The sequence below is a fragment of the Adiantum capillus-veneris genome, chromosome 8 (assembly GCF_014529385.1).
Source record: "Adiantum capillus-veneris isolate H3 chromosome 8, ASM1452938v2, whole genome shotgun sequence".
Taxonomy (NCBI): domain Eukaryota; kingdom Viridiplantae; phylum Streptophyta; class Polypodiopsida; order Polypodiales; family Pteridaceae; genus Adiantum; species Adiantum capillus-veneris.
In genome coordinates this window covers 94,924,026-94,931,411 of record NC_140938.1, presented here as the reverse complement: position 1 = coordinate 94,931,411, position 7,386 = coordinate 94,924,026, and the positions used below count along the sequence as shown (strand labels likewise).

Here is a 7,386-nt window from a genome sequence, read left to right as displayed (position 1 = left end):
CTGTAAGTGGCGACTCTCTTTCTGATAGCTTGGGATAGAGCATTACATCACTCAAGGAACAGGACTACATTAGTCCACTATTAAATTTTGGACCTTTGATATAAGTTCAATCATCACAATGTATGGCCCATGAATCGCATTTAACAACCAAATATCTAGTCTTTTCCTTTTTTGTCCGTATTGGCTCAGGTAGAAGCAGATCCTCACCACTGTTTTGGGTTCAAGGCCGTGGTAGCTATTCAAACTTCTCTCACAATGAAGTATAGTCCCACATTGGCATAATACTACAAGACCCCAAGGCAACCAAGTTTCTCATGAATGCTCGTCTTTACCTGCCACTCAACATTCCCTTGTCTTTGCAGATATATTGGGTGGAGCTGAGATCAAATAGCTCACATCTAATTGGCATTTCAACTTCATAATATGGAGTTTTAGTACATTATCAACGTAAAGATCATATAGTAAGGTATCTAGTGCCTGAGTACCTGGCTCTACCACCACAAAGAGTTTTGTACCATTAAGGGACTGGAAACAACGAAGGTCAAATTTATTAGCTTCTAAGAGCTCAATGCCACCACAAACAGGGGTACGTGAGAGCTGCTGTGGTAGATGGCATGCTTAGAATGCCAAATACTTGCCAGCCGTAAGCTGTCATTAGTGTCTAGACAGCTGGTAGATCCACAGTCCTTGCAGAAGATTAGGCCGTCGGACTTGTTGATAATGAAGAGGTTGTAGATGCTTGTTGTCATAATGAAGAGGTTGTAGATGCTTGTTGTCATGCTTGCAAAAATTGCATGAGCTTGCAAAACTGGAATGAGAGTGAAGGTACAAATTCCTAGGCCTATCTCTCTCTCTCTCTCTCTCTCTCTCTCTCTCTCTCTCTCTCTCTCTGACACACACATACACACACACTCTCTCTTTCTCTCTATCACCCAAGTGTGATAGATTGGTTATGCCATTTTCCTCTTGAATAATAGGCGTTGAGTTCAGCTCTCCTTGTCGTATAGATCTTTAAGGTCTCTTGGGATAGTTTCCTATGACGTTCAAATTCTCTTCTTCTCGAGTGTGTATGTGTGTGTGCGAATAAGAAGAGGAAATTGTTATAACCTTTCTATCACCTGAGTGTGGTAGATTGGTTATGCCATTTCCCTATTGAATAATAGGTCTTGAGTTCAACTCTCCTCATTAGATAGATCTTTAATGTCGCGTGGGATAGTTTCCTATGACGTTAAAATTCTCTTCTTCTTCCCCCCTCTCTCTCTCTCTCTCTCTCTCTCTCTCTCTCCACAGCTCGCACAACAGGTTTTGAAAGGGGTCAATGAAGTGAATATAGTGAATATTGTAAAGTGCGACCGATAAATGCAACAAATAACACAATTATCTAGTTGTTAATTTTTGCAGGCTGCATATGGTGTAATATGTGATAGAGTAGCTACGAGTTGAGGTAGGTGTGTGGGGTAGAAGCAAAAGGGTACATCATACATCTACATCAAGTCGCAGAGGTGCAACAAAGATCCTTGGGCCAACTAGGCTCGTGCAGTCTACAGGCAGCATAGATCGTGCAGGGCTTCACAAGTGCAGATGCTGCATAGGGGCGTATGGCTTGCGAGTCACGCAGGCTTTGCAGGTGTAGAGGCCGCTTGATTGCATCAAGGTTTCACCAATGCACAACAGCAAACCAAGTAAGACGCAACACGCAAGTAAGTAAGGCAACACACAAAAGCTAGCAAGAAAGACAAAGTCTCTCTCTCTCTCTCTCTCTCTCTCTCTCTCTCTTCGACATGGCTAGATCACCTTCCCTCTCTCTCTCTCTCTCTCTTAGCTTGAGTGCAGCTAGCGCTCACCTCTCACCTTGAGCTTGAGAGAGAGAGAGATGTGAATCAGTCTATTCATTTGAGGGTCCATCTCTCATATATATTAAGCTCTTTGGTGGTGACTTTTTTATTTGAGGGGCCATCTCTCATAGTTTATCTCTCTCATATATTTATATTAGACTCTGTGGTGGCAAGCTTTGCCATGTGCTTGAGGGGAGAGGCTGCCTCATCTCTAATGTGAAAGCTAACACCCATTGCATGTGAACTTGGGAGAGCAACTCCATCCCTGTGCTCGAGTCTCTCAGATGAAGTGTATGTTGTTGGGCCCAATCCGAGATGGAGGTCAATCTACACAAGGTTGAGCTCAACTTATCTCGTGGGCTCATGGGGAGGAGGGGCAGACAACATTTATTGCAAAAAGAAAAAGATGAATTGAAAGAGATGGAGAAACATACATCTCCTATGTAAGACCATAGAGTTTTCTCATGAATGTAATGTTTGAAGGTTTTTATGAAGGCTTTTATTCTTATTGAGCTAGAGAGAGAGAGAGAGAGAGAGAGAGATAGAGAGAGAGAGAGAGAGGAGGAGGAGGAGGAGAGGAGAGGAGAGGAGAAGAAGAAGAAGAAGAAGAAGAGAATTTTAACATCTTAGGAAACTATCTCAAGAGACCTGAAAGATATATCCGACGAGGAGAGAGGTGCATATGATAGCTCCCAAATTTGACCTTTGTGCGCTTGGGGCAGGCAGATCCTGCAGGGTGTGTTGAGTGAGTCGGTGCTTATTAATACTGTGAGACACCTCTATATTACAAGAGGTCTAGACATGGATGATCTTAATTGGCAAGGACGTTCGCCTATCATGCGTAAGGAGACTAATGAAGATTCCACTTGTTGCCCTTCCCGACATACTCACTGGCTTCTGCATGTTTGTAGTGGGGAGAAGGGTGGATAATGGAGCAGTTAACATGAATTGCAGATGGAAAAATAAGTTTTCTATCCATATCTAATTCATCATATCATGTCGCAAAAGGTACTTTGGTTTTGTTCGTTGAGCTTGAAGTGCATACCTCCCAATGCACTTCAAACTTGGTTAATTTATTTTGTCTCTTCACGTATTCCTTAGTGTGCTAGTCTTGCCCAATCAAGGGGCAAGTCATCAAGACAACCAAGCTCTAGTGATGGGAGCATTGTAATAGATGGTTGTTAAGCCTAAGCTCTATTTGAAGATTTTCAAGAAGAGAGAGAGAGAGAGAGAGAGAGAGAGAGAGAGAGAAGGGGGGAAGAGAGGAATATATATGTGTGTAGACACACACACACACACACACACACACACACACACACACACACACATATATATATATATATATATATATATATATATATATATATATATAGAGAGAGAGAGAGAGAGAGAGAGAGAGAGAGATTGAGGGATTAAGAAAAAAAAGCTCGCTCCAAAAATTGATTTTAGAGGGAAGCAAGCTTTTTTTAAAAATTGTTCAGTTGAACAAAAATATGGAAAAAGCTCCCTCCAAAAGCTTCCTCAAAAACTGGACTCTTTTGATCAAGATAGAAATTAAGGTCTTGTTAGTGCTCTCAACTTGGCCATTTGCTTGTGGATGATAAGGCATCGACTTATGGTAGGCTATCATGAAGTTTGTTGTGAGTTCCTTTATGACCCCATTTATAAAATGATACCATTGTCACTCACAATCTCAAAGGGACAACCAAATCTTGTAATAATTTTCTCAAAGAGAAACTGAGCAGTTGACCTTGTATCAGCCTTCTGTGGCGCCTTGGTTTCTACCCACTTTGTCACATAGTCAATGGCAACAATAATATATCGAGATTGAGTGTTACGATCTACCGAACTAATTGGGCCTACAAAGTCTAAATCCCATTTTTCAAATGTTTGAGTCACTTTAATAGGATGTAAGGGCATCTTATCCTTTTGTTGTCTAATCTTATAGCGTTGGCATTCATCACATCCTTTTGCAAAAGTGATGCATCCTTGAATAAGATAGGCCACCAATAGCCTGATTGCAACACCTTTCTAGTAGCTAGTTCTCTAGAGAAATGTCCTCCGGCTATACCCATGTGGGCCTCTTGCAGTATGTATAAATACTCATCCTACTAGGCACAATGTCTAAGAATGTTGTCCTTCCCTAGCTTGTAGAGAGTTCCTGCAATTAGAGAATAGGATTCACATTCCATTAATAGTTTTCGAGCTATATCTTTACGAAGCTTTTTGGGTGAAAAACCGTTAACTAAAAAGTTCACATTCTTCTCACTCCATTCAGGCATGGTCTCGACTAGGAACAGGGAAGTATCGGGCAATTCATCATCGATTCCAATAGGGGCTTCACCATTGGGTATGCGAGACAGATGATCCACCATGATATGTCTTGTATTGGGTCTCACCACAATAGTAAAATCAAACTCAAGAAGAATGAACAACCATCGTGTAATTATTCCTGTGGAACAAGGTTTATTTACTCAATACAACAAAGCTTGATGATCCACATAGAAAAAAAACTTGTTTGGCAAGAAGGTAGTAGATAAATTTCTTCAATGCATAAATCATAGCTAAACCTTTCCGCTCTGTAGTAGTGTAGTTTCTCTCAGCATCATTTAATTGATGACTTGCAAAGATAATGGGGTAGTCCAATTTATGTTCTCCTGGTTGAGCTAGAACACACCCAATAGCAAAGTTCAATGCATCAATATGCACATGGAAAATTACAATCCAATCGGGCACTTGTAGGATGGGAGCACTAGTTAAGGTCTTTTTTAATAAATCATAAGCATGGTCACACTCCGTAGTCCAGTGGAACTCAGTAAGAAGTTTGTAAAATGGGTGAGCTATCTTGACAAAGTTTAAAATAAACCGCCGATAATAACCATCATGGCCCAGGAATCTTTGAACTCCTTTATAGTTTGTAGACGGTGGCAAATTGAAAATGGCTTTAATTTTTCTCTCATTGGTGGAAATTCCATTTTTGGACACTAGGTTCCCTAAAATGACTCCATGTTTAACCCAAAATTGGCATTTGTAAGGGTTTAATGAGATGCAATACAATCTGCACTTTTCAAACACTTTTTGTAAACATGATAGATGTTCTTTCCAAGAAGAATAAACACAAAGGTAATCTAAGAAAGCTTCACAAAACTCCCTCAAATATTCCCTAAAAGTAGTGTTTATCAATCTTTGGAAGGTAGCAGGGGCACCGGTTAAGCCAAAAGCCATAACACGAAATAAATGCAATTATGATTTATTCTAGTTAGAGTACCCATTTAAAAAGCTATGAGCTGTCTTCTGTGAAACTCATTCAAGCACATGTTCTGAATATGAAAAGGGGTAATGGTCTCTCCTAGTGGCGGCATTGACCTTCTTGAGATCCACACACACTCCATTATTTTTTGGCACAATAACTATTGGAGACACCCATTCTGACTGCTCAATAGGGTATATGAATCCGCATCATGATATGCTTTTCAATCTCTTCTTAAATAATCTTTGCATACTTAGGATTCATTGGGTAGGGTTGTTGTTAGACTGGTTTAGCCATGCTATTCATGGGGATTGTGTGTTGCACCATGGAAGGTGGAACACCTTTCATATCATGACATGCATAAGAAAATATATCCTTGAATTCCTTGAGAAGCTCCTTAAGTACATATTTCTCAATCACTATAAGATCTTGGGCAATGAAAATAGGTTTGGACTCCACACTTGGTTTTGCTAACTCTATTTCCTTAACTATCATTGGACCATCATAGAATCCATTGCTTCCATCGATAGGTGTTCTTTGGTCCTTTGTATACACCACCTTACGCTCCTCCGTGGTGTAGGATTTGAAATGATCTAGTCCAGGGTGTAAGTCTGTGGGGTCTTGTTGTTCTGAGGATTGTGATTTCTCATCTGCTTTCTTTTGTTGTTGAGATAGCTCTTGATTTTGTTGTCTTCTTATAATACGGCTCAATTTTGAATTCTCTGTAGCTTCTAGCTATGTGATGTGAATGGGTTGTGGACTGCATCACATGGCTCTTTGAAGGTATTCACCCCAGTTATCTACCAACTTCCGATGAGCATCACATGGCCCCACATAATGAAGCCATTCTGCGGTAAATTTCTTTTCATTTATTCTAGCATGCACATTTGCTTGATGTTGTCACCTCTTATATCTCTTACTCTTCTTGTCTAATTTTTGATTATGGGTGTTCTCCAATGAAGAGTCACTAGATGTGAATCGCGACTTGTGTCTTTTCCTCTCCTGGATAGATTGTCATCTAGGGTATCACCGGGCTCCGTATGGTTCGTCCCCATATTTGCACCAAGATTTAACTTAGATTCTTCACCCTCAGAGTCAATCTTAATTGATAATTCTGACTCCAAATTGTGTGGGATATAGTGTTTTGAGATGCTACTGGTTCCAATGTCAGTCAAGCCTTCATATGGTAGGTCATCAAAATCTATATGCATTGCTCCTATCATATTAAAGATACAAGTTGTGGCATTTCATCCCCCTCAAGTGTTACCCATGTCGTCCCCCTATTTTCCCAAGTGTCTATGGTTGCTGCTAGGTGGACCCAATCCACATTGTTAGACTCAATCGTCCCAGGTAGAACATCCATATAAAGAGAATCTTCCCCAACATCACTGTCCTTTTTACACGTGTAACAATACTGTAATGGGGTCGAGTGAATTGTGGTGTCAGATCTATGATCAATTATAAATCTTTTTCCTAGAGGGTGTGCTTGACCAGTTACAAGATCAACTTGAATAACAAAATCTTGGAACTACAAGTAGACATGGTTTTTAGACCAATCCTGCACCATTTTTACTTCCCTCATGAAAGGAAGTCCTATGATCATCTCAGATGACATAGTGTGCTTGGAAAAATCCATAACAATGAAGGTATGCCTTATTTTGTGTCCAAATACCTTGATCTTGAGATCTTCTAGCATCCCAATAGGCTTAACAATAGTCCCATTAGCCATCTTTACTACTATGTTTGTTGTCCGAAGGTGCCAGGTCTTCCCATAGTTTCCCAACAATTTTTAGTCACAATGCTAACCCCAACACCACCATCAAGGATTCCCTTCACAGTTAATCCCTTGGTAGTGATTGGTATGGTCGCATTGAATTCATCACCTTCAAAGTATTGTCCTAGCTTGTTAAGGAGTATTTCAACAACAGATTTCTCATCTAGGTTGGATTGTGGATCTGAATGTTCCTCCTCTATTGGCACCTCCCTAGCTCCATCCATCTGTGAAAATTGTGGTAGCCTGACTTTTAGTTCCCCATTAATGGAAACCTGAAAGAGCTAAGAATAGCTCGGGGTCTCCATATAGTTTGGACATGATGGTGGTTCTAACTTCTGCAGCCATGACATCCATCACTTTCACAATATTTAACGGCACTTTTTGGGCTTCAGTCCCTTGACATGGGGAAGATGGGATCTCCATTTCTTCAACAGGGTCAGGTAATCCCTCTGTAAACATTCTCTCCAACAAGAAGGAAGTACGCCCACTACACGATGAATTAAAGTCACTTTCTTCTTGGACGACAC

General features: G+C 40.5%; 1 pseudogene; it reads right to left on the bottom strand.

Annotated features, from left to right (window-relative positions):
• Positions 1-328: 328 nt before the first annotated feature.
• Positions 329-749, bottom strand: LOC147452581 (uncharacterized; annotated as a pseudogene).
• Positions 750-7,386: the final 6,637 nt, after the last annotated feature.